This window comes from Bombus flavifrons, chromosome 3 (assembly GCF_040668555.2).
Source record: "Bombus flavifrons isolate JBK064 chromosome 3, iyBomFlav1_principal, whole genome shotgun sequence".
Lineage (NCBI taxonomy): Eukaryota > Metazoa > Arthropoda > Insecta > Hymenoptera > Apidae > Bombus > Bombus flavifrons.
The window spans coordinates 3858783-3884445 of NC_138444.1; positions in this window are offsets into that span (position 1 = coordinate 3858783).

Below are 25663 nucleotides of genomic sequence, written 5' to 3' on the forward strand. Positions count from 1 at the left end.
TAATACTATATAACGTTATACGTCATAACGTAATACTATATAAAGTTATACGTCACAACGTAATACTATATAACGTTATACGTAATAACTTAATACTATATAACGTTATACGTTATATGGTAATACTATATAACGTTATACGTCATAACGTAATACTATATAACGTTATACGTTATAACGTAATACTATATAACGTTATACGTTATAACGTAATACTATATAACGTTATACGTTATATGGTAATACTATATAACGTTATACGTTACATGGTAATACTATATAACGTTATACGTCATAACGTAATACTATATAACGTTATACGTTATAACGTAATACTATATAACGTTATACGTTATAACGTAATACTATATAACGTTATACGTTATATGGTAATACTATATAACGTTATACGTTACATGGTAATACTATATAACGTTATACGTTACATGGTAATACTATATAACGTTATACGTCATAACGTAATACTATATAACGTTATACGTTATAACGTAATACTATATAACGTTATACGTTACATGGTAATACCATATAACGTTATACGTTATAACGTAATACTATATAACGTTATACGTCATAACGTAATACCATATAACGTTATACGTTATAACGTAATACTATATAACGTTATACGTTACATGGTAATACTATATAACGTTATACGTCATAACGTAATACTATATAACGTTATACGTTATAACGTAATACTATATAATGTTATATGTTATATGGTAATTCTATATAACGTTATACGTTATAACGTAATCCTATATAACGTTACACGTCATAACGTAATACTATATAACGTTATACGTTATAACGTAATACTATATAACGTTATACATTATATGATAATACTATATAACGTTATACCTTATATGGTAATACTATATAACGTTATACGTCATAACATAATACTATATAACGTTATACGTTATAACGTAATACTATATAACGTTATACGTTATATGGTAATACTATATAACGTTATACGTTACATGGTAATACTATATAACGTTATACGTCATATCGTAATACTATATAACGTTATACGATATAACGCAATACTATATAACGTCATACGTTGTATGGTAATACTATATAACGTTATACGTTATAACGTAATACTATATAACGTTATACGTCATAACGTAATACTATATAACGTTATACGTTATAACGTAATACTATATAACGTTATACGTTATAACGTAATACTATATAACGTTATACGTTATAACGTAATACTATATAAGGTTATACATTATATGATAATACTATATAACGTTATACGTCATAACGTAATACTATATAACGTTATACGTTATTACGTAATACTATATAACGTTATACGTTATAACGTAATACTATATAACGTTATACGTTATAACGTAATACTATATAACGTTATACGTTATATGCTAATTCTATATAACGCTATACGTTATAACGTAATACTATATAACGTTATACATTATAACGTAATACTATATAACGTTATACGTCATAACGTAATACTATATAAAGTTATACGTCACAACGTAATACTATATAACGTTATACGTTATAACTTAATACTATATAACGTTATACGTTATATGGTAATACTATATAACGTTATACGTCATAACGTAATACTATATAACGTTATACGTTATAACGTAATACTATATAACGTTATACGTTATAACGTTATACTATATAACGTTATACGTTATATGGTAATACTATATAACGTTATACGTTACATGGTAATACTATATAACGTTATACGTCATAACGTAATACTATATAACGTTATACGTTATAACGTAGTACTATATAACGTTATACGTTATAACGTAATACTATATAACGTTATACGTTATATGGTAATACTATACAAAGTTATACGTTATAACTTAATACTATATAACGTTATACGTTATATGGTAATACTATATAACGTTATACGTCATAACGTAATACTATATAACGTTATACGTTATAACGTAATACTATATAACGTTATACGTTATAACGTAATACTATATAACGTTATACGTTATATGGTAATACTATATAACGTTATACGTTACATGGTAATACTATATAACGTTATACGTCATAACGTAATACTATATAACGTTATACGTTATAACGTAATACTATATAACGTTATACGTTATAACGTAATACTATATAACATTATACGATATAACTTAATACTATATGACGTTATACGATATAACGTAATACTATATAACGTTCTACGTTATATGATAATACTATATAACGTTATACGTTACATGGTAATACTATATAACGTTATACGTCACAACGTAATACTATATAACGTTATACGTTATAACGTAATACTATATAACGTTATACGTTATAACGTAATACTATATAACGTTATACGTTACATGGTAATACTATATATCGTTATACGTTATAACGTAATACTATATAACGTTATACGTTATATGGTAATACTATATAACGTTATACGTTATATGGTAATACTATATAACGTTATACGTTATATGGTAATACTATATAACGTTATACGTCATAACGTAATACTATATAACGTTATACGTTATTACGTAATACTATATAACGTTATACGTTATAACGTAATACTATATAACGTTATACATTATAACGTAATACTATATAACGTTATACGTCATAACGTAATACTATATAAAGTTATACGTCACAACGTAATACTATATAACGTTATACGTTATAACTTAATACTATATAACGTTATACGTTATATGGTAATACTATATAACGTTATACGTCATAACGTAATACTATATAACGTTATACGTTATAACGTAATACTATATAACGTTATACGTTATAACGTAATACTATATAACGTTATACGTTATATGGTAATACTATATAACGTTATACGTTACATGGTAATACTATATAACGTTATACGTCATAACGTAATACTATATAACGTTATACGTTATAACGTAATACTATATAACGTTATACGTTATAACGTAATACTATATAACGTTATACGTTATATGGTAATACTATATAACGTTATACGTTACGTGGTAATACTATATAACGTTATACGTTACATGGTAATACTATATAACGTTATACGTCATAACGTAATACTATATAACGTTATACGTTATAACGTAATACTATATAACGTTATACGTTATAACGTAATACTATATAACGTTATACGTTATATGGTAATACTATACAACGTTATACGTTACATGGTAATACTATATAACGTTATACGTCATAACGTAATACTATATAACGTTATACGTTATAACTTAATACTATATAACGTTATACGTTATATGGTAATACTATATAACGTTATACGTCATAACGTAATACTATATAACGTTATACGTTATAACGTAATACTATATAACGTTATACGTTATAACGTAATACTATATAACGTTATACGTTATATGGTAATACTATATAACGTTATACGTTACATGGTAATACTATATAACGTTCTACGTTATATGATAATACTATATAACGTTATACGTTACATGGTAATACTATATAACGTTATACGTCACAACGTAATACTATATAACGTTATACGTTATAACGTAATACTATATAACGTTATACGTTATAACGTAATACTATATAACGTTATACGTTATATGGTAATACTATACAAAGTTATACGTTACATGGTAATACTATATAACGTTATACGTCATAACGTAATACTATATAACGTTATACGTTATAACTTAATACTATATAACGTTATACGTTATATGGTAATACTATATAACGTTATACGTCATAACGTAATACTATATAACGTTATACGTTATAACGTAATACTATATAACGTTATACGTTATAACGTAATACTATATAACGTTATACGTTATATGGTAATACTATATAACGTTATACGTTACATGGTAATACTATATAACGTTATACGTCATAACGTAATACTATATAACGTTATACGTTATAACGTAATACTATATAACGTTATACGTTATAACGTAATACTATATAACATTATACGATATAACTTAATACTATATGACGTTATACGATATAACGTAATACTATATAACGTTCTACGTTATATGATAATACTATATAACGTTATACGTTACATGGTAATACTATATAACGTTATACGTCACAACGTAATACTATATAACGTTATACGTTATAACGTAATACTATATAACGTTATACGTTATAACGTAATACTATATAATGTTATACGTTATATGGTAATTCTATATAACGTTATACGTTATAACGTAAAACTATATAACGTTATACGTCATAACGTAATACTATATAACGTTATACGTTATAACGTAATACTATATAACGTTATACGTTACATGGTAATACTATATATCGTTATACGTTATAACGTAATACTATATAACGTTATACGTTATATGGTAATACTATATAACGTTATACGTTATATGGTAATACTATATAACGTTATACGTTATATGGTAATACTATATAACGTTATACGTCATAACGTAATACTATATAACGTTATACGTTATAACGTAATACTATATAACGTTATACGTTATAACGTAATACTATATAACCTTATACGATATAACTTAATACTATATGACGTTATACGATATAACGTAATACTATATAACGTTCTACGTTATATGATAATACTATATAACGTTATACGTTACATGGTAATACTATATAACGTTATACGTCACAACGTAATACTATATAACGTTATACGTTATAACGTAATACTATATAACGTTATACGTTATAACGTAATACTATATAATGTTATACGTTATATGGTAATTCTATATAACGTTATACGTTATAACGTAAAACTATATAACGTTATACGTCATAACGTAATACTATATAACGTTATACGTTATAACGTAATACTATATAACGTTATACGTTACATGGTAATACTATATATCGTTATACGTTATAACGTAATACTATATAACGTTATACGTTATATGGTAATACTATATAACGTTATACGTTATATGGTAATACTATATAACGTTATACGTTATATGGTAATACTATATAACGTTATACGTCATAACGTAATACTATATAACGTTATACGTTATAACGTAATACTATATAACGTTATACGTTATATGGTAATACCATATAACGTTATACGTTATAACGTAATACTATATAACGTTATACGTCATAACGTAATACTATATAACGTTATACGTTATAACGTAATACTATATAACGTTATACGTTATATGGTAATACTATATAACGTTATACGTTATAACGTAATACTATATAACGTTATACGTTATATGGTAATACTATATAACGTTATACGTTATATGGTAATACTATATAACGTTATACGTTATATGGTAATACTATATAACGTTATACGTCATAACGTAATACTATATAACGTTATACGTTATTACGTAATACTATATAACGTTATACGTCATAACGTAATACTATATAACGTTATACGTCATAGCGTAATGCTATATAACGTTATACGTTATAACGTAATACTATATAACGCTATACGTTATAACGTAATACTATATAACGTTATACATTATAACGTAATACTATATAACGTTATACGTCATAACGTAATACTATATAAAGTTATACGTCACAACGTAATACTATATAACGTTATACGTTATAACTTAATACTATATAACGTTATACGTTATAACGTAATACTATATAACGTTATACGTTATAACGTAATACTATATAACGTTATACGTTATATGCTAATTCTATATAACGCTATACGTTATAACGTAATACTATATAACGTTATACATTATAACGTAATACTATATAACGTTATACGTCATAACGTAATACTATATAAAGTTATACGTCACAACGTAATACTATATAACGTTATGCGTTATAACTTAATACTATATAACGTTATACGTTATATGGTAATACTATATAACGTTATACGTCATAACGTAATATTATATAACGTTATACGTTATAACGTAATACTATATAACGTTATACGTTATATGGTAATACTATATAACGTTATACGTTATATGGTAATACTATATAACGTTATACGTTACATGGTAATACTATATAACGTTATACGTCATAACGTAATACTATATAACGTTATACGTTATAACGTAATACTATATAACGTTATACATTATATGATAATACTATATAACGTTATACCTCATATGGTAATACTATATAACGTTATACGTTATAACGTAATACTATATAACGTTATACGTTACATGGTAATACCATATAACGTTATACGTTATAACGTAATACTATATAACGTTATACGTTATATGGTAATACTATATAACGTTATACATTGTAACTTAATACTATATAACGTTATACGTTATAACTTAATACTATATAACGTTATACGTTATATGGTAATACTATATAACGTTATACGTCTTAACGTAATACTATATAACGTTATACGTTATAACGTAATACTATATAATGTTATACGTTATATGGTAATTCTATATAACGTTATACGTTATAACGTAATACTATATAACGTTATACGTCATAACGTAATACTATATAACGTTATACGTTATAACGTAATACTATATAACGTTATACGTTATATGGTAATACTATATAATGTTATACGTTATAACGTAATACTATATAACGTTATACGTTATATGGTAATACTATATAACGTTATACGTTATATGGTAATACTATATAACGTTATACGTCATAACGTAATACTATATAACGTTATACGTTATTACGTAATACTATATAACGTTATACGTTATAACGTAATACTATATAACGTTATACGTTATAACGTAATACTATATAACGTTATACGTTACATGGTAATACTATATAACGTTATACGTCATAACGTAATACTATATAACGTTATACGTTATAACGTAATACTATATAACGTTATACGTTATAACGTAATACTATATAACATTATACGATATAACTTAATACTATATGACGTTATACGATATAACGTAATACTATATAACGTTCTACGTTATATGATAATACTATATAACGTTATACGTTACATGGTAATACTATATAACGTTATACGTCACAACGTAATACTATATAACGTTATACGTTATAACGTAATACTATATAACGTTATACGTTATAACGTAATACTATATAATGTTATACGTTATATGGTAATTCTATATAACGTTATACGTTATAACGTAAAACTATATAACGTTATACGTCATAACGTAATACTATATAACGTTATACGTTATAACGTAATACTATATAACGTTATACGTTACATGGTAATACTATATATCGTTATACGTTATAACGTAATACTATATAACGTTATACGTTATATGGTAATACTATATAACGTTATACGTTATATGGTAATACTATATAACGTTATACGTTATATGGTAATACTATATAACGTTATACGTCATAACGTAATACTATATAACGTTATACGTTATAACGTAATACTATATAACGTTATACGTTATATGGTAATACCATATAACGTTATACGTTATAACGTAATACTATATAACGTTATACGTCATAACGTAATACTATATAACGTTATACGTTATAACGTAATACTATATAACGTTATACGTTATATGGTAATACTATATAACGTTATACGTTATAACGTAATACTATATAACGTTATACGTTATATGGTAATACTATATAACGTTATACGTTATATGGTAATACTATATAACGTTATACGTTATATGGTAATACTATATAACGTTATACGTCATAACGTAATACTATATAACGTTATACGTTATTACGTAATACTATATAACGTTATACGTCATAACGTAATACTATATAACGTTATACGTCATAGCGTAATGCTATATAACGTTATACGTTATAACGTAATACTATATAACGCTATACGTTATAACGTAATACTATATAACGTTATACATTATAACGTAATACTATATAACGTTATACGTCATAACGTAATACTATATAAAGTTATACGTCACAACGTAATACTATATAACGTTATACGTTATAACTTAATACTATATAACGTTATACGTTATAACGTAATACTATATAACGTTATACGTTATAACGTAATACTATATAACGTTATACGTTATATGCTAATTCTATATAACGCTATACGTTATAACGTAATACTATATAACGTTATACATTATAACGTAATACTATATAACGTTATACGTCATAACGTAATACTATATAAAGTTATACGTCACAACGTAATACTATATAACGTTATGCGTTATAACTTAATACTATATAACGTTATACGTTATATGGTAATACTATATAACGTTATACGTCATAACGTAATATTATATAACGTTATACGTTATAACGTAATACTATATAACGTTATACGTTATATGGTAATACTATATAACGTTATACGTTATATGGTAATACTATATAACGTTATACGTTACATGGTAATACTATATAACGTTATACGTCATAACGTAATACTATATAACGTTATACGTTATAACGTAATACTATATAACGTTATACATTATATGATAATACTATATAACGTTATACCTCATATGGTAATACTATATAACGTTATACGTTATAACGTAATACTATATAACGTTATACGTTACATGGTAATACCATATAACGTTATACGTTATAACGTAATACTATATAACGTTATACGTTATATGGTAATACTATATAACGTTATACATTGTAACTTAATACTATATAACGTTATACGTTATAACTTAATACTATATAACGTTATACGTTATATGGTAATACTATATAACGTTATACGTCTTAACGTAATACTATATAACGTTATACGTTATAACGTAATACTATATAATGTTATACGTTATATGGTAATTCTATATAACGTTATACGTTATAACGTAATACTATATAACGTTATACGTCATAACGTAATACTATATAACGTTATACGTTATAACGTAATACTATATAACGTTATACGTTATATGGTAATACTATATAATGTTATACGTTATAACGTAATACTATATAACGTTATACGTTATATGGTAATACTATATAACGTTATACGTTATATGGTAATACTATATAACGTTATACGTCATAACGTAATACTATATAACGTTATACGTTATTACGTAATACTATATAACGTTATACGTTATAACGTAATACTATATAACGTTATACGTTATAACGTAATACTATATAACGTTATACGTTATATGCTAATTCTATATAACGCTATACGTTATAACGTAATACTATATAACGTTATACATTATAACGTAATACTATATAACGTTATACGTCATAACGTAATACTATATAAAGTTATACGTCACAACGTAATACTATATAACGTTATACGTTATAACTTAATACTATATAACGTTATACGTTATATGGTAATACTATATAACGTTATACGTCATAACGTAATACTATATACCGTTATACGTTATAACGTAATACTATATAAAGTTATACGTTATAACGTAATACTATATAACGTTATACGTTATATGGTAATACTATATAACGTTATACGTTACATGGTCATACTATATAACGTTATACGTCATATCGTAATACTATATAACGTTATACGATATAACGCAATACTATATAACGTCATACGTTGTATGGTAATACTATATAACGTTATACGTTATAACGTAATACTATATAACGTTATACGTCATAACGTAATACTATATAACGTTATACGTTATAACGTAATACTATATAACGTTATACGTTATATGGTAATTCTATATAACGTTATACGTTATAACGTAATACTATATAACGTTATACGTCATAACGTAATACTATATAACGTTATACGTTATAACGTAATACTATATAACGTTATACGTTATAACGTAATACTATATAACGTTATACGTTATATGCTAATTCTATATAACGCTATACGTTATAACGTAATACTATATAACGTTATACATTATAACGTAATACTATATAACGTTATACGTCATAACGTAATACTATATAAAGTTATACGTCACAACGTAATACTATATAACGTTATACGTTATAACTTAATACTATATAACGTTATACGTTATATGGTAATACTATATAACGTTATACGTCATAACGTAATATTATATAACGTTATACGTTATAACGTAATACTATATAACGTTATACGTTATATGGTAATACTATATAACGTTATACGTTATATTGTAATACTATATAACGTTATACGTTACATGGTAATACTATATAACGTTATACGTCATAACGTAATACTATATAACGTTATACGTTATAACGTAATACTATATAACGTTATACATTATATGATAATACTATATAACGTTATACCTCATATGGTAATACTATATAACGTTATACGTTATAACGTAATACTATATAACGTTATACGTTACATGGTAATACCATATAACGTTATACGTTATAACGTAATACTATATAACGTTATACGTTATATGGTAATACTATATAACGTTATACATTGTAACTTAATACTATATAACGTTATACGTTATAACTTAATACCATATAACGTTATACGTTATATGGTAATACTATATAACGTTATACGTCTTAACGTAATACTATATAACGTTATACGTTATAACGTAATACTATATAATGTTATACGTTATATGGTAATACTATATAACGTTATACGTTATAACGTAATACTATATAACGTTATACGTTATATGGTAATACTATATAATGTTATACGTTATAACGTAATACTATATAACGTTATACGTTATATGGTAATACTATATAACGTTATACGTTATATGGTAATACTATATAACGTTATACGTCATAACGTAATACTATATAACGTTATACGTTATTACGTAATACTATATAACGTCATACGTTGTATGGTAATACTATATAACGTTATACGTTATAACGTAATACTATATAACGTTATACGTCATAACGTAATACTATATAACGTTATACGTTATAACGTAATACTATATAACGTTATACGTTATAACGTAATACTATATAACGTTATACATTATAACGTAATACTATATAACGTTATACGTCATAACGTAATACTATATAAAGTTATACGTCACAACGTAATACTATATAACGTTATACGTTATAACGTAATACTATATAACGTTATACGTTATAACGTAATACTATATAACGTTATACGTTATATGCTTATTCTATATAACGCTATACGTTATAACGTAATACTATATAACGTTATACATTATAACGTAATACTATATAACGTTATACGTCATAACGTAATACTATATAAAGTTATACGTCACAACGTAATACTATATAACGTTATACGTTATAACTTAATACTATATAACGTTATACGTTATATGGTAATACTATATAACGTTATACGTCATAACGTAATACTATATACCGTTATACGTTATAACGTAATACTATATAAAGTTATACGTTATAACGTAATACTATATAACGTTATACGTTATATGGTAATACTATATAACGTTATACGTTACATGGTAATACTATATAACGTTATACGTCATATCGTAATACTATATAACGTTATACGATATAACGCAATACTATATAACGTCATACGTTGTATGGTAATACTATATAACGTTATACGTTATAACGTAATACTATATAACGTTATACGTCATAACGTAATACTATATAACGTTATACGTTATAACGTAATACTATATAACGTTATACGTTATAACGTAATACTATATAACGTTATACGTTATAACGTAATACTATATAAGGTTATACATTATATGATAATACTATATAACGTTATACGTCATAACGTAATACTATATAACGTTATACGTTATTACGTAATACTATATAACGTTATACGTTATAACGTAATACTATATAACGTTATACGTTATAACGTAATACTATATAACGTTATACGTTATATGCTAATTCTATATAACGCTATACGTTATAACGTAATACTATATAACGTTATACATTATAACGTAATACTATATAACGTTATACGTCATAACGTAATACTATATAAAGTTATACGTCACAACGTAATACTATATAACGTTATACGTTATAACTTAATACTATATAACGTTATACGTTATATGGTAATACTATATAACGTTATACGTCATAACGTAATACTATATAACGTTATACGTTATAACGTAATACTATATAACGTTATACGTTATAACGTAATACTATATAACGTTATACGTTATATGGTAATACTATATAACGTTATACGTCATAACGTAATACTATATAACGTTATACGTTATAACGTAATACTATATAACGTTATACGTTATAACGTAATACTATATAACATTATACGATATAACTTAATACTATATGACGTTATACGATATAACGTAATACTATATAACGTTCTACGTTATATGATAATACTATATAACGTTATACGTTACATGGTAATACTATATAACGTTATACGTCATAACGTAATACTATATAACGTTATACGTTATAACGTAATACTATATAACGTTATACGTTATAACGTAATACTATATAATGTTATACGTTATATGGTAATTCTATATAACGTTATACGTTATAACGTAAAACTATATAACGTTATACGTCATAACGTAATACTATATAACGTTATACGTCATAACGTAATACTATATAACGTTATACGTTATAACGTAATACTATATAACGTTATACGTTACATGGTAATACTATATATCGTTATACGTTATAACGTAATACTATATAACGTTATACGTTATATGGTAATACTATATAACGTTATACGTTATATGGTAATACTATATAACGTTATACGTTATATGGTAATACTATATAACGTTATACGTCATAACGTAATACTATATAACGTTATACGTTATTACGTAATACTATATAACGTTATACGTTATAACGTAATACTATATAACGTTATACGTTATAACGTAATACTATATAACGTTATACGTTATATGCTAATTCTATATAACGCTATACGTTATAACGTAATACTATATAACGTTATACATTATAACGTAATACTATATAACGTTATACGTCATAACGTAATACTATATAAAGTTATACGTCACAACGTAATACTATATAACGTTATACGTTATAACTTAATACTATATAACGTTATACGTTATATGGTAATACTATATAACGTTATACGTCATAACGTAATACTATATAACGTTATACGTTATAACGTAATACTATATAACGTTATACGTTATAACGTAATACTATATAACGTTATACGTTATATGGTAATACTATATAACGTTATACGTTACATGGTAATACTATATAACGTTATACGTCATAACGTAATACTATATAACGTTATACGTTATAACGTAATACTATATAACGTTATACGTTATAACGTAATACTATATAACGTTATAAGTTATATGGTAATACTATATAACGTTATACGTTACATGGTAATACTATATAACGTTATACGTTACATGGTAATACTATATAACGTTATACGTCATAACGTAATACTATATAACGTTATACGTTATAACGTAATACTATATAACGTTATACGTTACATGGTAATACCATATAACGTTATACGTTATAACGTAATACTATATAACGTTATACGTCATAACGTAATACCATATAACGTTATACGTTATAACGTAATACTATATAACGTTATACGTTACATGGTAATACTATATAACGTTATACGTCATAACGTAATACTATATAACGTTATACGTTATAACGTAATACTATATAATGTTATATGTTATATGGTAATTCTATATAACGTTATACGTTATAACGTAATCCTATATAACGTTACACGTCATAACGTAATACTATATAACGTTATACGTTATAACGTAATACTATATAACGTTATACATTATATGATAATACTATATAACGTTATACCTTATATGGTAATACTATATAACGTTATACGTCATAACATAATACTATATAACGTTATACGTTATAACGTAATACTATATAACGTTATACGTTATATGGTAATACTATATAACGTTATACGTTACATGGTAATACTATATAACGTTATACGTCATATCGTAATACTATATAACGTTATACGATATAACGCAATACTATATAACGTCATACGTTGTATGGTAATACTATATAACGTTATACGTTATAACGTAATACTATATAACGTTATACGTCATAACGTAATACTATATAACGTTATACGTTATAACGTAATACTATATAACGTTATACGTTATAACGTAATACTATATAACGTTATACGTTATAACGTAATACTATATAAGGTTATACATTATATGATAATACTATATAACGTTATACGTCATAACGTAATACTATATAACGTTATACGTTATTACGTAATACTATATAACGTTATACGTTATAACGTAATACTATATAACGTTATACGTTATAACGTAATACTATATAACGTTATACGTTATATGCTAATTCTATATAACGCTATACGTTATAACGTAATACTATATAACGTTATACATTATAACGTAATACTATATAACGTTATACGTCATAACGTAATACTATATAAAGTTATACGTCACAACGTAATACTATATAACGTTATACGTTATAACTTAATACTATATAACGTTATACGTTATATGGTAATACTATATAACGTTATACGTCATAACGTAATACTATATAACGTTATACGTTATAACGTAATACTATATAACGTTATACGTTATAACGTAATACTATATAACGTTATACGTTATATGGTAATACTATATAACGTTATACGTTACATGGTAATACTATATAACGTTATACGTCATAACGTAATACTATATAACGTTATACGTTATAACGTAATACTATATAACGTTATACGTTATAACGTAATACTATATAACGTTATACGTTATATGGTAATACTATACAACGTTATACGTTACATGGTAATACTATATAACGTTATACGTCATAACGTAATACTATATAACGTTATACGTTATAACTTAATACTATATAACGTTATACGTTATATGGTAATACTATATAACGTTATACGTCATAACGTAATACTATATAACGTTATACGTTATAACGTAATACTATATAACGTTATACGTTATAACGTAATACTATATAACGTTATACGTTATATGGTAATACTATATAACGTTATACGTTACATGGTAATACTATATAACGTTATACGTCATAACGTAATACTATATAACGTTATACGTTATAACGTAATACTATATAACGTTATACGTTATAACGTAATACTATATAACATTATACGATATAACTTAATACTATATGACGTTATACGATATAACGTAATACTATATAACGTTCTACGTTATATGATAATACTATATAACGTTATACGTTACATGGTAATACTATATAACGTTATACGTCACAACGTAATACTATATAACGTTATACGTTATAACGTAATACTATATAACGTTATACGTTATAACGTAATACTATATAATGTTATACGTTATATGGTAATTCTATATAACGTTATACGTTATAACGTAAAACTATATAACGTTATACGTCATAACGTAATACTATATAACGTTATACGTTATAACGTAATACTATATAACGTTATACGTCATAACGTAATACTATATAAAGTTATACGTCACAACGTAATACTATATAACGTTATACGTTATAACTTAATACTATATAACGTTATACGTTATATGGTAATACTATATAACGTTATACGTCATAACGTAATACTATATAACGTTATACGTTATAACGTAATACTATATAACGTTATACGTTATTACGTAATACTATATAACGTTATACGTTATAACGTAATACTATATAACGTTATACGTTATAACGTAATACTATATAACGTTATACGTTATATGCTAATTCTATATAACGCTATACGTTATAACGTAATACTATATAACGTTATACATTATAACGTAATACTATATAACGTTATACGTCATAACGTAATACTATATAAAGTTATACGTCACAACGTAATACTATATAACGTTATACGTTATAACTTAATACTATATAACGTTATACGTTATATGGTAATACTATATAACGTTATACGTCATAACGTAATACTATATAACGTTATACGTTATAACGTAATACTATATAACGTTATACGTTATAACGTAATACTATATAACGTTATACGTTATATGGTAATACTATATAACGTTATACGTTACATGGTAATACTATATAACGTTATACGTCATAACGTAATACTATATAACGTTATACGTTATAACGTAATACTATATAACGTTATACGTTATAACGTAATACTATATAACGTTATACGTTATATGGTAATACTATATAACGTTATACGTTACATGGTAATACTATATAACGTTATACGTTACATGGTAATACTATATAACGTTATACGTCATAACGTAATACTATATAACGTTATACGTTATAACGTAATACTATATAACGTTATACGTTACATGGTAATACCATATAACGTTATACGTTATAACGTAATACTATATAACGTTATACGTCATAACGTAATACCATATAACGTTATACGTTATAACGTAATACTATATAACGTTATACGTTACATGGTAATACTATATAACGTTATACGTCATAACGTAATACTATATAACGTTATACGTTATAACGTAATACTATATAATGTTATATGTTATATGGTAATTCTATATAACGTTATACGTTATAACGTAATCCTATATAACGTTACACGTCATAACGTAATACTATATAACGTTATACGTTATAACGTAATACTATATAACGTTATACATTATATGATAATACTATATAACGTTATACCTTATATGGTAATACTATATAACGTTATACGTCATAACATAATACTATATAACGTTATACGTTATAACGTAATACTATATAACGTTATACGTTATATGGTAATACTATATAACGTTATACGTTACATGGTAATACTATATAACGTTATACGTCATATCGTAATACTATATAACGTTATACGATATAACGCAATACTATATAACGTCATACGTTGTATGGTAATACTATATAACGTTATACGTTATAACGTAATACTATATAACGTTATACGTCATAACGTAATACTATATAACGTTATACGTTATAACGTAATACTATATAACGTTATACGTTATAACGTAATACTATATAACGTTATACGTTATAACGTAATACTATATAAGGTTATACATTATATGATAATACTATATAACGTTATACGTCATAACGTAATACTATATAACGTTATACGTTATTACGTAATACTATATAACGTTATACGTTATAACGTAATACTATATAACGTTATACGTTATAACGTAATACTATATAACGTTATACGTTATATGCTAATTCTATATAACGCTATACGTTATAACGTAATACTACATAACGTTATACATTATAACGTAATACTATATAACGTTATACGTCATAACGTAATACTATATAAAGTTATACGTCACAACGTAATACTATATAACGTTATACGTTATAACTTAATACTATATAACGTTATACGTTATATGGTAATACTATATAACGTTATACGTCATAACGTAATACTATATAACGTTATACGTTATAACGTAATACTATATAACGTTATACGTTATAACGTAATACTATATAACGTTATACGTTATATGGTAATACTATATAACGTTATACGTTACATGGTAATACTATATAACGTTATACGTCATAACGTAATACTATATAACGTTATACGTTATAACGTAATACTATATAACGTTATACGTTATAACGTAATACTATATAACGTTATACGTTATATGGTAATACTATACAACGTTATACGTTACATGGTAATACTATATAACGTTATACGTCATAACGTAATACTATATAACGTTATACGTTATAACGTAATACTATATAACGTTATACATTATATGATAATACTATATAACGTTATACCTTATATGGTAATACTATATAACGTTATACGTTATAACGTAATACTATATAACGTTATACGTTACATGGTAATACCATATAACGTTATACGTTATAACGTAATACTATATAACGTTATACGTTATATGGTAATACTATATAACGTTATACGTCATAACGTAATACTATATAACGTTATACGATATAACGTAATACTATATAACGTTATACGATATAACGTAATACTATATAACGTCATACGTTGTATGGTAATACTACATAACGTTATACATTATAACGTAATACTATATAACGTTATACGTTATATGGTAATTCTATATAACGTTATACGTTATAACTTAATACTATATAACGTTATACGTTATAACTTAATACTATATAACGTTATACGTTATATTGTAATACTATATAACGTTATACGTTGTATGGTAATACTATATAACGTTATACGTTATAACGTAATACTATGTAACGTTATACGTTAGAACGTAATTCTATATAACGTTATACGTTATATGGTAATACTATATAACGTTATGCGTCATAACGTAATACTATATAACGTTATACGATATAACGTAATACTATATAACGTTATACGATATAACGCAATACTATATAACGTCATACGTTGTATGGTAATACTATATAACGTTATACGTTATAACGTAATACTATATAACGTTATACGTTATAACGTAATACTATATAACGTTATACATTATATGATAATACTATATAACGTTATACGTTATAACGTAATACTATATAACGTTATACGTTATATGGTAATACTATATAAAGTTATACGTCACAACGTAATACTATATAACGTTATACGTTATAACTTAATACTATATAACGTTATACGTTATATGGTAATACAATATAACGTTATACGTCATAACGTAATACTATATAACGTTATACGTTATAACGTAATACTATATAACGTTATACGTTATAACGTAATACTATATAACGTTATACGTTATAACGTAATACTATATAACGTTATACGTTATATGCTAATTCTATATAACGCTATACGTTATAACGTAATACTATATAACGTTATACATTATAACGTAATACTATATAACGTTATACGTCATAACGTAATACTATATAAAGTTATACGTCACAACGTAATACTATATAACGTTATACGTTATAACTTAATACTATATAACGTTATACGTTATATGGTAATACAATATAACGTTATACGTCATAACGTAATACTATATAACGTTATACATTATAACGTAATACTATATAACGTTATACGTCATAACGTAATACTATATAAAGTTATACGTCACAACGTAATACTATATAACGTTATACGTTATAACTTAATACTATATAACGTTATACGTTATATGGTAATACAATATAACGTTATACGTCATAACGTAATACTATATAACGTTATACGTTATAACGTAATACTATATAACGTTATACGTTATATGGTAATACCATATAACGTTATGCGTTATAACGTAATATTATATAACATTATACGACATAACTTAATACTATATAACGTTATACGTTATATGGTAATACTATATAACGTTATACGTTACATGGTAATACTATATAACGTTATACGTCATAACGTAATACTATATAACGTTATACGTTATAACGTAATACTATATAACGTTATACATTATATGATAATACTATATAACGTTATACCTTATATGGTAATACTATATAACGTTATACGTTATAACGTAATACTATATAACGTTATACGTTACATGGTAATACCATATAACGTTATACGTTATAACGTAATACTATATAACGTTATACGTTATAACGTAATACTATATAACGTTATACGTTATATGGTAATACTATATAACGTTATACGTTATATGGTAATACTATATAACGTTATGCGTTATATGGTAATACTATATAACGTTATACGTCATAACGTAATACTATATAAAGTTATACGTCACAACGTAATACTATATAACGTTATACGTTATAACTTAATACTATATAACGTTATACGTTATATGGTAATACTATATGACGTTATACGTCATAACGTAATACAATATAACGTTATACGTTATAACGTAATACTATATAACGTTATACGTTATAACGTAATACTATATAACGTTATACGTTATATGCTAATTCTATATAACGCTATACGTTATAATGTAATACTATATAACGTTATACATTATAACGTAATACTATATAACGTTATACGTCATAACGTAATACTATATAAAGTTATACGTCACAACGTAATACTATATAACGTTATACGTTATAACTTAATACTATATAACGTTATACGTTATATGGTAATACTATATAACGTTATACGTCATAACGTAATACTATATAACGTTATACGTTATAACGTAATACTATATAACGTTATACGTTATATGGTAATACCATATAACGTTATACGTTATAACGTAATATTATATAACATTATACGATATAACTTAATACTATATAACATTATACGTTATATGGTAATACTATATAACGTTATACGTTATATGGTAATACTATATAACGTTATACGTTATAACGTAATACTATATAACGTTATACGTTATATGGTAATACTATATACCGTTATACGTTATATGGTAATACTATATAACGTTATACGTTATATGGTAATACTATATAACGTTATACGTCATAACGTAATACTATAAAACGTTATACGTTATTACGTAATACTATATAACGTTATACGTCATAACGTAATACTATATAACGTTATACGTTATTACGTAATACTATATAACGTTATACGTTATATGGTAATACTATATAACGTTATACGTTATATGGTAATACTATATAACGTTATACGTTATATGGTAATACTATATAACGTTATACGTCATAACGTAATACTATATAACGTTATACGTTATTACGTAATACTATATAACGTTATACGTTATAACGTAATACTATATAACGTTATACGTTATAACGTAATACTATATAACGTTATACGTTATATGCTAATTCTATATAACGCTATACGTTATAACGTAATACTATATAACGTTATACATTATAACGTAATACTATATAACGTTATACGTCATAACGTAATACTATATAAAGTTATACGTCACAACGTAATACTATATAACGTTATACGTTATAACTTAATACTATATAACGTTATACGTTATATGGTAATACTATATAACGTTATACGTCATAACGTAATACTATATAACGTTATACGTTATAACGTAATACTATATAACGTTATACGTTATAACGTAATACTATATAACGTTATACGTTATATGGTAATACTATATAACGTTATACGTTACATGGTAATACTATATAACGTTATACGTCATAACGTAATACTATATAACGTTATACGTTATAACGTAATACTATATAACGTTATACGTTATAACGTAATACTATATAACGTTATACGTTATATGGTAATACTATATAACGTTATACGTTACATGGTAATACTATATAACGTTATACGTCATAACGTAATACTATATAACGTTATACGTTATAACGTAATACTATATAACGTTATACGTTATAACGTAATACTATATAACGTTATACGTTATATGGTAATACTATATAACGTTATACGTTACATGGTAATACTATATAACGTTATACGTCATAACGTAATACTATATAACGTTATACGTTATAACGTAATACTATATAACGTTATACGTTGTAACGTAATACTATATAACGTTATACGTTATATGGTAATACTATATAACGTTATACGTTATAACGTAATACTATATAACGTTATACATTATATGATAATACTATATAACGTTATACCTTATATGGTAATACTATATAACGTTATACGTTATAACGTAATACTATATAACGTTATACGTTATATGGTAATACTATATAACGTTATACGTCATAACGTAATACTATATAACGTTATACGATATAACGTAATACTATATAACGTTATACGATATAACGTAATACTATATAACGTCATACGTTGTATGGTAATACTATATAACGTTATACGTTATAACGTAATACTATATAACGTTATACGTCATAACGTAATACTATATAACGTTATACGTTATAACGTAATACTATATAACGTTATACGATATAACGTAACACTATATAACGTTATACGTTATATGGTAATACTATATAACGTTATACGTTGTATGGTAATACTATATAACGTTATACGTTATAACGTAATACTATATAATGTTATATGTTATAACGTAATACTATATAACGTTATACGTTATATGGTAATACCATATAACGTTATGCGTTATAACGTAATATTATATAACATTATACGACATAACTTAATACTATATAACGTTATACGTTATATGGTAATACTATATAACGTTATACGTTACATGGTAATACTATATAACGTTATACGTCATAACGTAATACTATATAACGTTATACGTTATAACGTAATACTATATAACGTTATACATTATATGATAATACTATATAACGTTATACCTTATATGGTAATACTATATAACGTTATACGTTATAACGTAATACTATATAACGTTATACGTTACATGGTAATACCATATAACGTTATACGTTATAACGTAATACTATATAACGTTATACGTTATAACGTAATACTATATAACGTTATACGTTATATGGTAATACTATATAACGTTATACGTTATATGGTAATACTATATAACGTTATGCGTTATATGGTAATACTATATAACGTTATACGTCATAACGTAATACTATATAAAGTTATACGTCACAACGTAATACTATATAACGTTATACGTTATAACGTAATACTATATAACGTTATACGTTATATGCTAAGTCTATATAACGCTATACGTTATAATGTAATACTATATAACGTTATACATTATAACGTAATACTATATAACGTTATACGTCATAACGTAATACTATATAAAGTTATACGTCACAACGTAATACTATATAACGTTATACGTTATAACTTAATACTATATAACGTTATACGTTATATGGTAATACTATATAACGTTATACGTCATAACGTAATACTATATAACGTTATACGTTATAACGTAATACTATATAACGTTATACGTTATATGGTAATACCATATAACGTTATACGTTATAACGTAATATTATATAACATTATACGATATAACTTAATACTATATAACATTATACGTTATATGGTAATACTATATAACGTTATACGTTATATGGTAATACTATATAACGTTATACGTTATAACGTAATACTATATAACGTTATACGTTATATGGTAATACTATATACCGTTATACGTTATATGGTAATACTATATAACGTTATACGTTATATGGTAATACTATATAACGTTATACGTCATAACGTAATACTATAAAACGTTATACGTTATTACGTAATACTATATAACGTTATACGTCATAACGTAATACTATATAACGTTATACGTTATTACGTAATACTATATAACGTTATACGTTATATGGTAATACTATATAACGTTATACGTTATATGGTAATACTATATAACGTTATACGTTATATGGTAATACTATATAACGTTATACGTCATAACGTAATACTATATAACGTTATACGTTATTACGTAATACTATATAACGTTATACGTTATAACGTAATACTATATAACGTTATACGTTATAACGTAATACTATATAACGTTATACGTTATATGCTAATTCTATATAACGCTATACGTTATAACGTAATACTATATAACGTTATACATTATAACTTAATACTATATAACGTTATACGTTATATGGTAATACTATATAACGTTATACGTCATAACGTAATACTATATAACGTTATACGTTATAACGTAATACTATATAACGTTATACGTTATAACGTAATACTATATAACGTTATACGTTATATGGTAATACTATATAACGTTATACGTTACATGGTAATACTATATAACGTTATACGTCATAACGTAATACTATATAACGTTATACGTTATAACGTAATACTATATAACGTTATACGTTATAACGTAATACTATATAACGTTATACGTTATATGGTAATACTATATAACGTTATACGTTACATGGTAATACTATATAACGTTATACGTCATAACGTAATACTATATAACGTTATACGTTATAACGTAATACTATATAACGTTATACGTTATAACGTAATACTATATAACGTTATACGTTATATGGTAATACTATATAACGTTATACGTTACATGGTAATACTATATAACGTTATACGTCATAACGTAATACTATATAACGTTATACGTTATAACGTAATACTATATAACGTTATACGTTATAACGTAATACTATATAACGTTATACGTTATATGGTAATACTATATAACGTTATACGTTATAACGTAATACTATATAACGTTATACATTATATGATAATACTATATAACGTTATACCTTATATGGTAATACTATATAACGTTATACGTTATAACGTAATACTATATAACGTTATACGTTATATGGTAATACTATATAACGTTATACGTCATAACGTAATACTATATAACGTTATACGATATAACGTAATACTATATAACGTTATACGATATAACGTAATACTATATAACGTCATACGTTGTATGGTAATACTATATAACGTTATACGTTATAACGTAATACTATATAACGTTATACGTCATAACGTAATACTATATAACGTTATACGTTATAACGTAATACTATATAACGTTATACGATATAACGTAACACTATATAACGTTATACGTTATATGGTAATACTATATAACGTTATACGTTGTATGGTAATACTATATAACGTTATACGTTATAACGTAATACTATATAATGTTATATGTTATAACGTAATACTATATAACGTTATACGTTATATGGTAATACCATATAACGTTATGCGTTATAACGTAATATTATATAACATTATACGACATAACTTAATACTATATAACGTTATACGTTATATGGTAATACTATATAACGTTATACGTTACATGGTAATACTATATAACGTTATACGTCATAACGTAATACTATATAACGTTATACGTTATAACGTAATACTATATAACGTTATACATTATATGATAATACTATATAACGTTATACCTTATATGGTAATACTATATAACGTTATACGTTATAACGTAATACTATATAACGTTATACGTTACATGGTGATACCATATAACGTTATACGTTATAACGTAATACTATATAACGTTATACGTTATAACGTAATACTATATAACGTTATACGTTCTATGGTAATACTATATAACGTTATACGTTATATGGTAATACTATATAACGTTATGCGTTATATGGTAATACTATATAACGTTATACGTCATAACGTAATACTATATAAAGTTATACGTCACAACGTAATACTATATAACGTTATACGTTATAACTTAATACTATATAA